The sequence below is a fragment of the Malania oleifera genome, chromosome 12 (assembly GCF_029873635.1).
Source record: "Malania oleifera isolate guangnan ecotype guangnan chromosome 12, ASM2987363v1, whole genome shotgun sequence".
NCBI lineage: Eukaryota > Viridiplantae > Streptophyta > Magnoliopsida > Santalales > Ximeniaceae > Malania > Malania oleifera.
The window spans coordinates 6,382,153-6,400,558 of NC_080428.1; the positions used below are offsets into that span (position 1 = coordinate 6,382,153).

General features: G+C 32.5%; 1 long non-coding RNA gene across 1 annotated transcript; it reads left to right on the plus strand.

The window, feature by feature from the left end:
* The first annotated feature begins 4,491 nt into the window (after window positions 1-4,491).
* On the plus strand, window positions 4,492-7,959 carry LOC131143794 (uncharacterized). The gene is made up of 2 exons (XR_009133674.1): window positions 4,492-4,709; window positions 7,244-7,959. It is a non-coding gene; the product is annotated as an uncharacterized LOC131143794 (long non-coding RNA).
* The last annotated feature ends 10,447 nt before the right edge of the window (window positions 7,960-18,406 follow it).

An 18,406-nucleotide genomic window follows, 5' to 3' on the forward strand; every position in this document is an offset into this window, starting at 1 on the left:
TATTCTGGCACTCTAGTATTGTATATATTTATGGTTGGGGATATATGATTTCAGCTTCTCACTGCTTAGGTTGATAGTTAGCTTAAAATTAAAAGGTATCAGAGCAGTGTAAATTTCAGTATATATGTATATTTTTTTTTATAAAAAAAAATTTAGCAAGTCATTGCACAAAGACTCACTAACTACGAGGGTTTTCCCACACAAAAATTTATTAGTTAAATCGGGGGAAAGACCCTAACTAAAACTCAATCAACAATAATATTACAATAAATAATAAGGAGAGTTTAAGCACAAGAAACACTCAAGAATACTCTTAGGAAGTTGGATTTAAAAAGGGAATAGAAAAGAGTGAGTATATGAGCTTAGTATAGAAAAAATATGCTCTTGGAAATTCAAAGGATTTTGCTAATTGAAATTACTAATCACCCTTAATTTTTGCAATTGAACCCATATATATAGAGAAGGCCAAAAATATAACCATTTGGGATATATAGGGAATTATTAAAAAAAATTAAATAAGTATAAGAAATTAACCCTGTTTTACCCTAATTAACTGTGGTAAAAATTTGGCCAATCCGAGAGTTTCGGTTGACCGAGCCATAGGTTCGGTCGCCTGAACAAACACAAAAGGAAAAGGTGAATTTGAATTTCGGGTGCCTGAAAGTGGGTTCAGTTTGTTGACCAATGCGATTTTCCATTCTGTTCAAGGTTTAGTCGCTTGAACCAAAGTTCAGTCTAACGAGCCGCCATGTTCGGTCACTCAAGGTGAAAATGAACTATAAGTTTAGGTGCCCGGGGATGATGAAAAAGTAAGGGTACAAGTTCCGTTGACCGAGGATGGTGAAGTCCTTTTTGGTTCGGTCACCCGAAGTCAGGCCAACTATTTGACCAGTCCATGATTCGGTTGGCCAAGGCAATTTGACTTGCCAAATTTGGTCGTCCGAAGTCCTTATGAATTTAGCCTAAGGTTCATTACTTGATTTTAATTTTACCCCTGATTACATGTGAACTATAGTGGGGTCTTGTGCACTAAGTGTGGGAACCTAAGGTCCATCTAAGGCCAATATGAGCATATAGTCCTGCCATGCATGATGCAGTTATTACAGACCATATATCGTTACAGTTTGGAAAGAAGAATATAAAAATACAAATACAAATAAAGTACAATATTCTTCAATCTTCGTGAGGTCACCATACACCATCATGACAGTGCTCTTTTCAATTCCATGCGTGGAGTGAACGTGCATGCAAGCTCAGGGCAAACATCAGTGTCAAGTGTATTTGTCATTATCAAGCTCAGGCCAAACATCAGTGCCAATTTTTACTGGTAAAAATTTCTAAAACAACTAGCATAACATATTTCCCTTACTTGATTCTTGAAAATAAGCCCGCATGGATCCTAATCTGCCCCTGCGGCGTACGCGCAAAAACCCTTGTATTTGTAAACCTTAATCCAGTCACATTAACCTAAAAAACATTCTCTATTTAACATTCCTTAACCCATATTCCTTAAATAATTAGCAAAACTCAAAAATAACATCTTTACTTTGATTTTGGAGTGATGCCCAAGTACCCCAAATCAACAATCTGCTCCGATTAACTTGTAGAGAATCATCCCTAGATCCTCGTGGTGGTTCCTGATCGTCGAATCAAGCTATAATGGAGTTGACATCGAAGAGAGAATGGGCAAGGAGCCGAACCTAGAGAGAGAAAGTGAGGGAGAGTGATTTCGGTCGGTTTAGTTAATGAAATTTTTTAACCAAAAATTTTCAATTAATTTGGTTAATTAACCGAATTAATTGAATCGACCAAATGCTCACCTTTAATCTTCATCTTATTGTTAAGATCAAAGTTGAAAAAAAAAAAACACTTGATTATAATTTTTAAAAAATGATTGCTAGAATAACAATCAATCTGTCGACAAGAGGATAGATTATTGATTTATATTTTTTCTTAAATTCTCGACATAATTTAAAAATAGTTGACACTTTTTTAAAAACTCTAGACGCTAATAAATACCAAGATTATGATGTTATAACTAATATCTCAAAACTTTCATTCTAAAGTAAAGTCCTCAAGACAAAATTAACATATTTTTGTGATAAATATTTTTGCTACCTTTTATTCTTTAATTAATATTTTCTCTTAAGAAGTTGCCAATTATTATATCCAAATGCATACCTATTCTATATACTAGTATTAGTGTAAACATAAAAAATCTTGCAATGCAATTTTTTTATAAAAAAAAAATAGTGTAATTAATCAAATTAAAATACGTAAACATTTGGCTGATTATACTAATGAGCTCAAATTAATAATTATAAAAAAAAAACACTTACATTTGACCTCATGAATGGTGGGCCTAACAAAGGGATATGGGCTTAACCAATTAAAATATAGTTAGTTAGCTTATTAGCTCAAACTCTATACACAATGACACATGACAAGACACAGGAGCTTTTGGGATTTAACCTAACCGTAGTCTTGGCCTATAAAAGTCTTGGTTAGTTTCTCAAATCCAAGGACAAAGAAGAAGAAGATGAAGAAGAAGAAGAAGGAGAGACTTGACTTGGAGAAAGGAAGAGACAAACACAAAATCAAAAGCAACCTTTATTCTTCAGCAATCTCAACAATTGAAGAATACTCAAAGCTCTAACTAATAGTGGGTCAACGAGATTTTTTTTTTCTTTCCAGATATCCATTGCTCATGATTAAGCTTGTGGTAATGAAGATCATATCCGACTTAGTGAATTGTTAACTTCATCAAATCAATAAAGCTTGCTAATTTGATTAAAGATAAAACAAACCCAACTCCTGCAGATCATAAAATTGATCATTCGGAAGATTTGCCATCAACTCATTCAACAACAATCTCAATCTCTCAAGTTGGCAGACCCCATCCAAACGGATCAAAGATTGAACCAATTCATGTTTTGTAGATCATTAAATTGATCCTTTGGAAGATTTATCACTCATTTCGTCGAATTAATAGTCTGGTCAAAATAATTCAAAATCTAGTAAAAATCCAACATTTATAAATCATTGAATTGATCTTTACACAAACTCACCATTATCTTTAGGAACACGATTCTTGAAATATCGAATTAGTAGATTAACTTTTAAGGAGATTGAACCAAAGGGTATTTTACTTCATTGTAAAATATATAGAGATTGTACCCATTATTTTATTCAATACAAAATTAGATTTTATACCAATTTTCTTGTCTTAATTTTCAAGACATGATTTTTGTCATTACAATTAATAATTCTTAACCTTTGATTTAGATTTTTTATACCATTAAGAAATTTTACATTGTATTTTTAATTTTAACTTGATTTTTAATACTTTTAATATGTTCCTACTATAATCTATGCTTTTATTTATACACTTTTTTAATTGGGTAATAAAAATAAATATAGCTAGACATAAGAAATTTTAAGTGCATGCCATTACTTTTTAAAATAAAAATATATACATATATATATGGTATAAAAAAAAAATAATAATAATAGTAGTCATATTTTTATCATCTATTTGATTTAGTTTTTCATATGATATAAGTAATTTTTGTTTTTGATCTTTTGGAAAAGGAATAGTGGAAGCCACAATATAATAAATATATATTTATTTAATGTATAGTTGGAGCTTGTGATGGACTTATTTATTGAACAAGACTTTTGAAATGGGAGTTGATTTCCCATAGGAGAATGTGTCCTTCAATTAAGGGCAGGGAGATAGGCGCTCAGTTTAAGGAAATATTCGAATTACTATATCATAACAGCAACAACACAATAATAACAACAATGATAATAATGACATATCCATAGCCTGTAGACACCAATATAAGTTGCTTTGACTCGCACAATTTGTCACTTATCTTTAGTGCATATATGTCTTTGGTCGGTGATTATTGAACGGACAATACCTAATAACTTTGATCTTTCGTCTTCTAATGCGAGTAGGTGATTGTTGGTGACTATTGATTGAATGATCAAAATGGAGATTGACAAGTTCTATTTTATCTTTTTCTATCTTTTACTTATTATATCTAAACTTTTTACTTTTTGGTATCATTTTTTACTGTATCGATTGATTTGAGACAGTCTAAAATGATTAGATGGGATCGAGCAGTGATTTTGACATTTGACTTGCAAATCGGGGTAAAATTTTGTCATTTTGAAAATTTTTGCTCTCTTTCGGTTAATTCTGATTGCACCGAATGATCCAAAACAGTCCGAAACAAGGTTTTGAAAATAAGATTGGACCTTTTGATTCAAACTAGTTCGATTAAAACTAGGCACATGTATGTATTGGGTGAAGGATATAAATAAGAAATAGCGTCATCCGGGGAAAACTAGCTGACTTGGTCCGAATTGGTTGGAATTAGTGCGAACCGGGTTCATTGTCGGGTCAACCCGAGTAATTTTAATTTTCAAACTATTTAAAAAAACAAAACATTTATATAAAAAATAAGTTAAATATGAAACCCTAAAATCTAAATGATATTCTTCCTCCCTCTCCCTCCTGCCGCAAGGTCCCTCCAAAGCTACCTCCACGCCGTCGCACAGCTGGCAGCCCCAAGGCAACGGTTGAATCTGCCGCGCGCCTGTGCCCTTCTCGGCAGTCGACAGCCTCCACTCTGCCACACACGGTCGCAGCCTTAGCCGCAAGCTGCTGCCTCCACTCCGCCAGCCGCACCTCCCTTCAAGTAAATAAGTTTTGAAAAATTGAAATCTTCAAATTTCAGCTTCAAAGCTCAAACACTGCTCGGTGCTCACTAGTCACTACTGCTGTGTTGTTATTATTATTTCTTTAAAAAAAATGTAGTATTCATTACTCAAAGTCTCAAACATCAAAAAACTATTGTTGTGTTCAATTACTTCAATCTGCTATTGAACATTTTGCTGATTGAACAAGAAGATATTTTGCTGGATACAAATTTTGTACATCAAAAACTTAATTAATTCAATTAATACTACTTTGACGTTTAAATTAGGCATATTCAAAAGTTGATATAAAAGTATTTGTAGTATTTCTCACTGAATTGTTCCAAATGATGTAGAACTTTTTGTTTTCTTACTTTTCTTTGTCAAAATTTGAGATTCCATTTTCCTAGGAATTTGATTGATGCACTAGCTTTATTCAACCCATGTTCTGTGTTCATCAAGGACAATGTAATCCCTTGTCAATGAGAAACGACCTCATTTCACAGTGGGAGCCTATTTTTTCCCATTCTTACCAAAACTTATATAAGTCTCTCAAGATTTTGAGAACTTTTGACTTTATTCTTTGTGTTCATCCATTTGTTGTGTTCAATCTGCTATGTTCAATATTTCAATATGTTTCTTTAATTTGTTGCGTTCAATCCATGTTCTTAAAAACCATGGCTGCACATTAACTTTTATAATTAAAATATTATGGTTAATTTTTTTTTAAAAATTTTTTGGTGGCTAGCATAGAGGCTTGAAATAAAATGACAGCATCTAAAAATATTATGAATGAATCCCTATCTCCACAAGCCCAACACCTTGTGCTTCTCATGATTCTCAACCATCTTTAAAATCTGTTATTGTTGAAAAAGATGCTCATGAAAATGCAAAAATGTTTGTATGTAGGTGCTTGTATGCAATAGTTATTCCTTCAAATGTTGTAATTCCACCTATTATCAATCAATGTTTGATGTTGTAATGGGTATTGGTCCTAGGTTTAAGGGCCCTAACTATCATGAGGTGTGTGGATATTTTTTGAATAATGTGTTTTTGAATGCAAACACATTATTGAATCAATAAGGCCTTATTGGCAAGATTTTGGTTGCACTATTATAAGAGATGACTAGATTGATTAAAGAGGAAGGACTTTAGTAAAATTTCTTGTATATTGTTTGAAGGAAACTATTTTTTAAAATCAGTTGATGCAACTGCATATTAAAAAATAGGGAGTTGCTAGCTGGAATTTTTGGTGACATTGTTGAATTTGTAGGTCCTAAAAATATGGTTCAAGTGGTCACAAATAATGAGGCTAATTATATGTCAGTTGGAAAGGGATTGACAAAAAAATATAGACACATATATTGTACTCCATATGCAACCCACTATATAGATCTCATGTTTGAGGATATCTACAAAGTGGACTACATTAAGAGTACAATAGAAGAAGGAAAGACTATTATCACTTACATCTATAACCATACTATTGTTTTGAATCTAATGAGAAAATTTATAATGGGAAGGGAGTTTCTTAGGCTGGTAGTCACATGATTTGCTACTTATTTCTTATCTGTCCAATGGATACTCCAAAATTGAGCTGGTTTGCAACAAATGGCTATAAGCCAAGAATGGAGGGAGGGTAAATGGTCCAAAGAAGTTAAAGCCATTAGGATAAAGCGAACACTTATGTTTGATGATTTTTGGAATTCTTGTTCTATTATTGTGATTGGGTTTGAGCCACTTGTGAAAGTTTTGGCATGGTTGACAATGATGAGAGACCATTAATGAATTATCTTTTTGAAGGAATTGAAAGAGTATAAACAACAGTAAAAAAGACATTTAGGGGGAGGAAAAGAGCTTATGAACCATTTTTAAAAATTGTTGAGAAGTGGGTATCATAGCTTCGTCATCCAATTCATGTTGGTGGATGGTTGCTTAATCCAACTTGGTTTTATTATTTTGTTTCTAGAGAGATGAGACTTCATTATTGTGCTAAACTTATTGAAGTTATAGCAAAATTCTATGGTAATGATGCGCACCTCCAAGTTCAATGTACAAACCAAACCCCTTTATACATGGAAGAGAGGACTACTTTTGGTACAATTGTTGTCATTGCTTCGCGTAAGCATACATCTCCTAGTAAGTGAAAATTTATAAATATTTTCATTCTTACTCTTTAATTTTGAGTAATGGTCTATGGAATTTATATTCTTATATTTCTATTATTGAATGATAGCTTTATAGTGGCAATTTCATGGATTTTGTGCTCTACTTCTGCAAAAATTGGCCATTCAAATTTTAAGTTAGACCACCACCTCTTCTGGATGTGAACATAATTGGTCTATCTTTGAACAAATTCATAGTAATAGAAGAAATAGATTAGAACATTCTAGACTCAATGATCTTTTCTATGTTCTTTACAACCTACACTTGCAAGAAAGGTAAGTTGAATAATATATCTTTACTATTAAATTGTTTAAATTTTATTAAAATTTTAATACTAAATTAAACGTGAATATTGTAAAATCTTTTGTAGGAAGGGCAAGAGGATAAAGAAGTTCTATGATCCTATATCTCTTGACTACATTGATATCAAGGAAGATTGGATAAGAGAAGAAAAGTCTAATTCTATAAACGAAGAAGTTCTTCAAGATTGGAAAAATATGAATGAGGAACCAACAAGTATTGAACTTGAGGGGGAGAGGGGGGGGGGAGAGGATAACTTTGGTGAGGAAAAGAAAGTAAATTTCTTGCATAATTTAATTGCTAGACAATCATGTAGTTGTGTTCTAATCAAACTTTTACATTAGCTATTTAAGATTTGTTTGAGCAAGGGACTCCCTCTTTCGGACCTATTGAAAATGTTGGAATTGAGAATTTGGATGATGATGAAGAAAATCAAGATCAAGGTGGTGGCGGGGAGAAGGAAGGTCCTCAAGAGAGAACAAGTCATGTGGATGAACCATTACTTCGATTCACACCTACTTTTAGTTTAGGAATTTGATTCTGCAAAGTATTAAATATAAATTTGCAATTCTATGTGGCTTAAAGCCTTTAACTTTTGGGTTGTAAACTTGTAATGTTCCAATGTTTGTATGAAAATTTTATGTTACAATATGTAATGCTTATTTGAAATTTGAAGTATTTAACTTTCAATTTGATGATGAAAAATATAGGCTATGTTGTGCATTATTGTATTGTAATATATATTTGATTTTGAATTTTATTTTGATTGATATTTTGAAGATAAAAGCTAGTACTTACTATGATCTTGCTTGAAATTTGCCTGATGCTTAACTTGCCCACTCCCCCTTGTGTTAGATGCTTAACTTCCCCTTCCTTCTTTTTCCCTTTTTTTTTCTTCATCTTCTAGTATTCTTCCTTCTTCCTAATCCCACATGCATATTTTTTATGTTGGATTCCATTTGGGATGTGAAAAAGAGATTTTTTTGGCATGGTGATCCCCAAGCAAGAAAACTAAAGAAAAGGAGAAAAACAAATAAAACACAAAAGGCACAGATTCACCACCTTAGTTTTTTCTGAAAGGAAAAACAAAGAAAAATTCTAAGTCTAAAAAATTAAGATATTAGGTTTGGGAGTAGATTTATGTAGAGGGATGGTCATTGACTAATCATTTCAGTGATGATTAGCCAACCAACACTTTTATTGATGCCTGTTCGTGGACTAGTTCCTATTATTACGTGTATGTGTGTGTGTGTGTGTGCCTATGTAGAAAAAAATGGAAATGAAAGAAAAAGAAAAAAAGGTAAAGATCCCTTTTGCCCTTCAATATTGTCATTACTATCCAATTGCAATCCAACATATTTTTTGAAAAGCCAAAAGTATTATTCCTTAAAAAGGGTTGACCTTATAATCCTAATTTTTTTAAAAGGATGGTGATGATGAAAAATGGTTGTTTGAAAAGCATCACCTTGTCTCACCCATCTGAAATAGGTATTTAAAACGAGTATTGGATTGTAATATCGATCTTGAAAAGACATGTTGGGAAAATAGGTTTAGAAAGAGACATCAGGTTATTTCATTGATTTGAAAATGTGTTTAGAAAAATGCATGATTTTAATGGAAATTCTAGGGTTGCAACATCGGTCATTTTCCTCTTATTGAGAAGACTTTTACAAATGATTTTAATTTTGTTTTTTGAAAGCATTTTTTAGATAGTGACTCCAAATTACAAAGCCTAAGAAACAAGCATTCGATTAGGTATTCTTTGGTTCCTTTGATCTAATTTCGTTGATTAAGACTATAACTCCCCTCGATTATATGATCTCCGAGAGTTAAAAATATCTGCTGTATCTAGGGATAGTGGGAAGAAAATACTATACAATAAAATCTTCCCTTCCCTTTATCTCATTATAAATCGAGATTAAATATTGAGATCCAAAATCACGTAGTTGGATGCTTGTAATTGTACAAGGATTCAAGGAAATTATTAATTAAGACATCACTTTTTCATTTTTGGAAAAGGATTCCCCAATTAAAAACAATTTTTTTTTTTGAGTTTTCACATTTTTTGTATTTTCAATGATAACAACAACAAAAAAAAGATTTATGCAAACTATAATATAATTATAATAATAATATATTAATAGTATTCACATAATAAGATACACTAGTACCCTACTAAACACGCATCCCTACATTAATAATATACATGTAATATCGCATACACTAGTGCACTCATTAATATCCCATTAAAAGCATACACTTAGGGAACATTTGTTTGATCTCAATGACCTCTAAATAAAAGATATCCTTGAATTGATTCACTTTTTTAATGAACCAGTTAGACATTGAAGTGTTTGGTGGCAATTTTGAATTTTCATAAAATTCCTCTTAGAGAATCAGACATAGAAACACGTCTGATTTGAATTTAAAGATCTCTTTTCTAATGCACTCATTAATATCTTATTAAATATATACACTAAAGGGATGTTTGTTTGATCTGAATGACCTTTAAAATAGAGTTTGTCTTTTTATTTGATTCACTTATTTAATGAACTAGCTAGACATTAGAGTGTTTGGTGGCAGTTCTGAATTTTCTTAAAATTCCTCTAGTAGAATCAAACATAGAAACATGTTTGATTCAAATTCAGAGGTCCCTTTTGTAATTTTGTCCCTCATAAAAAATGAAAATTGGATACTGATTCAGATTCAGAGGTTTCTTTTCTAATTTTATCTCTCATTAAAAATGAAAATAAATATTCCATGAAACACATATACCTAGGGGATGTTTGTTTGATTTGAATGACTTCTAAATAGAGGCTATCTCTAAACTAGATCACTTACTCATTGAACTAGTTAGACATCAGACTACTTGGTGACATCTCTAAATTTTCTTAAAATTCATCTGGTAGAATTAGACATAGAAACATGTCTAATTCAGATTCAAAGGTCACTTTTCTCATTTTATCCCTTGTAAAAAATGAAAATGACAAAAAAAAAATGATAATAATACCCAAGCGATTAAAATTTAAATAATAATTTTTTTGTACAACAATAAATTATATTTTCTATTTATAACTATTAATTAAATATATGACAAGAAAATAATGTTTATATTAAAGCAAAAGCTTTAGCTTAGGGAACGTTTGTTTAATTTCAATGACTTCTAAATAAAAGATATCCTTGAATTGATTCACTTTTTTAATGAACCGGTTAGACATTGAAGTGTTTGATGGCAATTTTGAATTCCTCTTATAGAATCAAACATAAAAACATGTCTAATTCGAATTTAGAGATCTCTTTTCTAATGCACTCATTGATATCCTATTAAACATATACACTAAAGGAATGTTTGTTTGATCTAAATGACTTTTAAAATAGAGTTTGTCTTTGAATAAATTCACTTATTTAATGAACTGGCTAGACATTAGAGTGTTTGATGGCAGTTTTGAATTTTCTTAAAATTCCTCTAGTAGAATCAAACATAGAAACATGTTTGATTCAAATTCAAAGGTCTCTTTTGTAATTTTGTCTCTTATAAAAAGTGAAAATGGGATACTGATTTAGAGGTTTCTTTTCTAATTTTATCTCTTATTAAAAATGAAAATAAATATTCCATTAAACACATACACTTAGGGGGTGTATGTTTGTTTGATTTGAATGACCTCTAAATAGAGGCTATCTCTAAACTAGATCACTTATTCATTGAACTAGTTAGACATTAGACTACTTGGTGGCATCTCTAAATTTTCTTAAAATTCATCTGATAGAATTAGACATAGAAACATGTCTAATTCGGATTCAAAGGTCACTTTTCTAATTTTATCCCTTGTAAAAAATGAAAATGACAAAAAAAAAACGATAATAATACCCAAGCGATTAAAATTAAAATAATAATTTTTTTGTACAACAATAAATTATATTTTCTATTTATAACTATTAATTAAATATATGACAAGAAAATATTGTTTATATTAAAGCAAAAGCTTTAGCTTATGCAATTACTTATTAATTTTATCAAATATCTATACTTTTAAGCATTAAGAAGGCTAAAATTGAAAAACAACACATATTCAGATATTAGATACTAAATAGTTAAGATAAATTAAATTTTAGATTCAATGACTGGTTCAAGTTCAATTCAGAATTAGTTCAAAAAATCATATTTAAATTCAGTATTCAACACTTAACACTTAATTTTACCAAATATTCCCTTACACTACATAAAAACACACAACGATAATAAAAACATACATGTGCTATCACTCACATACTCACTCATGCATCCACTCTTTATTTTCTTGCATCGTAAGCACACTCATATGCATACAAGGACACCCACAAATACATTTATACACACAATGCCTTACATGCTAAAAATGCACATGCACACACACATCCTACTCATATGCATACTTGAACACACATACTCATGTGCATTAACACACTTATGCAAGCATGGTCCTGCTAACACATACCAATTTGCATGCATTTTCATTATATATTCATGCATTTGTACCTAGGCATTCATGCATGAACTTACCTATGAACAAACACTGCACATGGATACATTATTCTTTTAATCACATGCTCACACACTACAACACATGTATTTTACACATTCAAACGCATACATGCACCCATGACTATATGTATACTAGCATGTAGGTCCATTCCTACCCAAACTACACTCACCCCTCCATATATAGCAAAAGTAGCTAAACATACATCATACATAGACAACACTGCATTCAAATACACTAGCATACAATGAATGTTGAGAGAGAAAGAGAGAGATGTTCACTCATGAAGGTTCTATTATTTGGGTGTTGGCTGTGGAGGTTGCGACTGAAAGAATAAAGAGGAGAACAGAGGGAGTGTCTAGAGACAGTTAGAATGTGAGAAAAGAGAAGAAAGCTAGATGACAAGAGTGAGAGAGAGAGAGAGAATTAATTCTAGATCCCTCAATTTGTTTATATTTCTTTTTGGTTTTTAATGGCAAAAAGAACCAAAAATATAAAATAAGAGGCAAGGGGTATCAGTTAGGGATGTGGACAGGAGAAAGGAACCTTTCAGAGCAAGTTGTAATCAATTTTTTGGGTCTTCACCAAAAAGGAGACTCAGAGTATGGGGAAGGAAATGGGAGATTAACCAACTATCTAGAGATCTAGGAGTTCTTGTAAAGGGGCAAAGGGTGTTGGTGAAGTTGGCATGCATGGGGGTCCAACTACTGATGGTGACGAGATGAGTGTCGAAAGAAGCCAAGAAAGAAGATTGTAAGGATCCGAACCCAAGTGAGTTCTTACATATAAATTTTTCAGCGGACGCACATAAATTTGAATTATTTTTATTATCAGAGCACTAATTAACTTTATTACAAATATATGTCTCAACTATTAAAACAAAAATTTTTAAAATTCTAAAATACACAAACATATTCTAAATTATATTATGCTCTCTGCTCTTTCTACTCCCGCCCATGCACTTGCTATGCCAAATTTCTGGTATACTCTTCAAATTATCTGAAATGTAAAATAACGATTGGGGTGAGACGACATTCACTAAGTAAATAAGATTATTATTAGTGTGTGACTAAAATGAGCTTTCATAATATTATACTTTCGTAAAATAATATTTAATACTATAACTTCAAATTTTCTTTTAAAATAAATGTGAATTTAAGAAAATTTCTATATAAAATTTCTACCATCAACTACTGTAATTGTTAAATTAAACTTTTAACTTTAAAACTGTAACTATAATATTTAATTATATACATATATATTTTTCCTTATACGTTTCATTTAGATCATCATTTAGACACAAAAATGACCTTATTCACATAGACATATACTTTTGCTTCAAATCATCAATAGCTTTGTACATGTAATTAAATATGTATATACATATACTGTAAAAAAAATCACCCTTAGGCTTGTTAACCGTAAATCATGTTTACCCCCATGACTGGATTGTGCGGTCTGAAGACTGGACTTAACTGGTTGGCCGACCAAACTAAATCAACGTACATAATCATTAAGTAAGATTTTTCCTATTAAACCCTGGTCCGATCCAGGTGTGCACTTGGGAGAAATCTACTATCATATAAAACTATTTTGTAAACAGTGTGAGTGCACTTTGATCCGTTTAAACTTTAAGTTGCGGTACCGAATATTCGTAATTTTTTGTATTGTCAAAACCATAAGGGATTTTGAAAACATCTTATTATATAATTTATACAATTAAAATAATATCATGAAATTCTCATTTTTACTCATATTTTCGTGAAATATGTAATGTAGAAATAAACTCATGTCATACAATTTTCTTGTTAAAATTATTTTTTTGAATAGAAATTAATGTTGTAAAATACCCGAGAGGTTTAGAACATTTCTTAACTAAAAAATAAATGTAAGTATATTAAAGATAAAACTGATATAATTAAATATGCGTAAAAATAAATTCAGGAGAATTTTATGAAAATAACTACAAAATCAAAATTTACTTACAAATAAACTCGAGTATAAATTTTAAATAAAAATCTAACATAATCAAATTTACTTACAAATGAATTTGGGTATTAATTTTAAATAAAGATATAACATAATCAAATTTACTTACTTCTTACTTAACCTTGTGATACGATCACAATGAATATCTCTAAAAAATGAGATTGGAAAGAGTGGGTGAGTGAGAATTTTAATTATAAAAAATTCTCACTCCACCATTAATTCTTTCACTAACTAATCATTCTCTTCTTTTGGATTTTTTTGGTCAAAAATGAAGGTTGAGAGCTTCCCATTTATAGGAAAATTTTGGGAAAGAAAATGAAATTTGTAAAAGTTTGGGAAGAGCTAGGGATGAAATTATAATTTTTTAAAATAAAGGAATGAGTAAGGAATGTGAATGGGATGAGCATGTGATGAGGATGGGGGTACATGTGGGTAAAATGTAGACCTGACAAAATGGATAAAAATCCGTTAATCCGAACCGCATCCGACCCGTTTTAACCAACTTATAATTATCCGTTTGCTAAACGAATCGAATATGATTTTTCATTTTCATATCCGCCCCCTTAGCGGGTCGGGTCAGGTCGGGTTTATCCGGCGGATATCCACCAACCCGCTTACAAAATTAACCCAGGAAAGCCCAACAAGCTACAACCCAAACCCTTTAACCCAGCCAGCCCAGTAAGCCCACTGCCCAAATGCCCACACGGCCCACTATGCACACGCCCCGCTTAGCGCCTCACTACTTCAACCCTTCCCACTCCCAAGTCCTAATCCAGCCCGATAGCCCCTATTCAATTTGAGCCCTAACTGCCTCTTAGCCTCTGCCAGTCAAGCTGCTGTGCTGCCCTCTTCAATTCTTCAGCGTGACGAGCTGTGAGCATCTCTGTTCAGACTTCAGAGAGCCAACACGAGAGGAGAGAGTGAGAGACGGAGACCCTAGCTGCCTTTTAGCCTTTTCCAGTCAACCTGCTGCGTTGCCCTCTTCGATTCTTCAGCGTGACGAGTTGTGAGCATCTCTGTTCAGACTTCAGAGAGCCAACACGAGAGGAGAGAGTGAGAGATGGAGACCCTTCGCCTTTGGCCTTCAGTTCTGGCCTTCGTGAGTTCGTTGTAAACCATTCAAGCTTCGAACCAGCATGAGCTTTTGCTATAGAAACAGAATACCCTTCGGCCTTCATAAGTATATTCTTCAGTTCTTCTTCTTCTTCAGTTCTTCTATAGATCTAAAAAATCCATCATTCGGTTCTGGCACAACATCAATATGTTCATGCTTCAGATATCTTCTATTTCAATAAAAAAATTAACATCCTTTTTTGTATTACATGGTGAGTTTGGAATTGCAGAGTTCGTCTTAGACTCTTAGGTTTGGTGAACAATTGATGCAATATATTGTATTTGGTGAGTGTTCTAATGAGTGAACTTTGTGGTTTATTTTGCTTGCTGAGGAAAGTGAAAAATGAATTCAGATTATAGATTTTTTTTTTCGTAAACTATTTGCTACCCACGAAAGCAAAATCATCCAATCTAGGCTATTGTAGGCCTAGTTCTCTTTGGGCGTATTTGTTTGGCAAGATTGGACTGGTGTATAAATTGGACAAAAAATAAATTATTAATAAAATTATATTTGTATTATTATGATAAAAAATAAATTATTAATAAAATTATATTTGAGAATGGCGGATTATCCGCCCATCCGCCATGAATTATCCGACCCGAAATCGCCTAATCCGCCACTTAAACGAGTCGAATATGGATTATTACTTTTTCACCCGATAATCCGCCTTATTCGCCACGGATAAACCGACCCGATCTGCTTTGCTAGGTCTAGTAAAATGGGAGTGCTTGCCGACACTCCCATTTAATTAATTAATTAAAATTTTTTTTGAAATCATTATTATTATTATTGTTATTATTTTTAAGCTATGTTTTAGTGTATATATATAATAATTAAATTTAAATTTCGAAAACTCATGTGAGCCCCACATGATCTTGTAGGTCCCACACAACTTTGAGATTCAAGTGGGTCCTACGTAACTCCAATAGTCCTCACATGATTTTATGAGCCCTACACATCTTCGAAACTTATGTGGGCCTCACACAGTCTTGTGGGCCCCGCATAGGATACCTATATTATTATTATTATTATTATTATTATTATTATTATTATTATTATTATTATATATTTCTACAAATTATGTCAGTTAAAACATTATTTTATGTAAATATGCTTATTTAGGTGTACAAACAGTATCTACCCTGCTTATCCTATGAAATTCCATTTTGACCAGACCAACCTCCAGGGAGCGACTGAGTCGCAATGGTTTCTGAGCACTTGCTAAGAGAAGATTTTTCTTAGGCATCAAACATGGAATCAAGGATCCTAATAGAGAAACACATTCGTATTAATATTAACTTAATGATTATTATTATTATTATTATTATTATTATTATTATTATTATTATACTTTAATCGTATATACATTTTCGGGGTCATTACATCCTCCTCTCCTTATAAAAATTTCGTCCTCGAAATTTGTTAATTCAAAATGAGTATTGCATAATTGGTTGTACTCTTAAATTTGAAAGGGTAATTTGATGAACGATTTGGTTAAGTCTTAGAATAGATTGAGGGTCAATTTGGCGAAATATTTTATTTTAGGAACTGAAATGTGAATCGTCGGTTTAATAGGGTTGAAGTGGAAAAGGATAATTTATATATATACATATATAAAAAAAATAAAATGAAATAAAACTCAGCCTTTAGAGCCTTAGCTCAACGTCAACATCTATCGAAGTGTTAGCGGTGTCACCGCTATCTGCTTGGGTTCTTTATTGGTGGCATTGATCTCTTGTAACGTCTCTGGCTTGGGTTGGAAAAAGGGAGAGAACGCCTGTTTGTTCGGCAAGGAAGGAAGAGCTGCCCTCTTCCCCTTCTGGCCTTTGGTGGGGATGCTTGTAACGAGCCATTAGTGGCTCGTACATGAGTCTTAACGGGTATTGGATCTCTTGGAAATGGTGGAGTAGGCCAGTATTATCAAAAACCCTTAGTGTGGTGACTGCGATGTTGTCATTGTAAGGGGTAAGACTCATTGGTGTGATGTTAGTTGTAAGCTTCTTAGACGGAATATTGTCGATAGGGATGAGGGTACGAGTGGTTGAGAAAATGGCAAGGGTACTACTCGGGGCTGTAGTGGTGGAGGAGGTAAGATGGATAATTGGTGGGGCAGTAGTTGAAATGGTGGCCTCTTCAACTCATCCCTGCCTACGCCTACAGTTTTCAAACTAAAAGCATACATTTTTCAGCTTGATTGGACCATGTCGTCTGAGTCCTCCTTAATTTTCCTAAAACATCTTCTTCTTTTTTTTTTTAATATTTCAATGGGGGCACTTGTCCTCCTCGCATATATGTAGGTTTGCCACTGACTGTATACACACACACACACACATAGATACATACATACACACACATGTAGATATATTTAACATCTATGTCACAAATAATGTATGACTTCTACTAGACCTGATATTGCATCTACTGTAAGTAAACTTAGTAGATATACTAGTAATCCTAGTGATATTCATTGGCATGCTATATATAGAGTGTTAAAGTATTTAAAAGATACTATGGATTATGGCATACATTAGGAAGGATATCCTACTATTTTAGAAGGATTCACAGATGCCAGTTGGATCACTGATCATAATGATCATACATCAACTAGTGGGTGAATATTCACCCTTGGTGGAGGAGCTATCTCTTGGGGTTCAAAGAAGCAAAGCCTTATAGCAAATTCCACTATGGCATTAGAATTTGTGGCTTTAGCTTCTTGTAGCAAAAAGGCAAAATGACTTAGGAATTTGCTATTAGAAATTCCAGTTTGGCCAAAGCCTATGCCACCTATATCTTTGCATTGTGACAGTGAGGCAACTTTGTCACGGGCATATAGTAATATATATAATGGTAAATCCAGACATATTGGCCTAAGACATAGTTATGTGAGACAGTTAATTACTGATGGTGTAATTACCATAGATTTTGTGAGATCAAGCCAAAATTTGACTGATCTATTAACGAAAGGACTTGCAAGAGACATGGTCTGGAAGATATCAAAAGGGATGAGACTTAAATCCATAACCCAAGTCACCAATGATGGAAACTCGATTTAACACTTGAAATTTTCGAGCTCTTGAGTTCAATGAGCAAAGTACATCATATGTAGTGACTGAAAGCATTAAAATATATATGTGTGTCACATAATCCATCCGAAGGAAAATAGTGCTTTGTACTTGTAATGTGAAAAGGTGAAGGTTGAGCTTAAGCTCTTAATAGGTTTATAACAAGTTCTGTGAGGTACTTTAATTATAGGGGTACCTTTGATAAACCTACTTATATGAGTATCGGAAGTGGTGCCGCTTCCTATGAGAAATGAATTTATCTCTAGAGCACTCATCAAATTGGGATATAGACGCAAGGCCAATCCACGCGTCGGCTTTTAGTAACACCCAAATATCTGATAATTTGTGTGTGATATTTATCCGGTTAATCAAAAGAGGATTGCTAGTTCAAAGTTTGTCTACTATTTAATCCTAATTAACTTTGATATGTATTCACTAAGTGAAGGTTCAAATTCTAAAAACACCTTCATTTATGCATAAATTACCTCTTATCTGAATAAATTGTTTTTCATCTATATTTTGAAAATGGTGGGGGAATGTTGAAATAT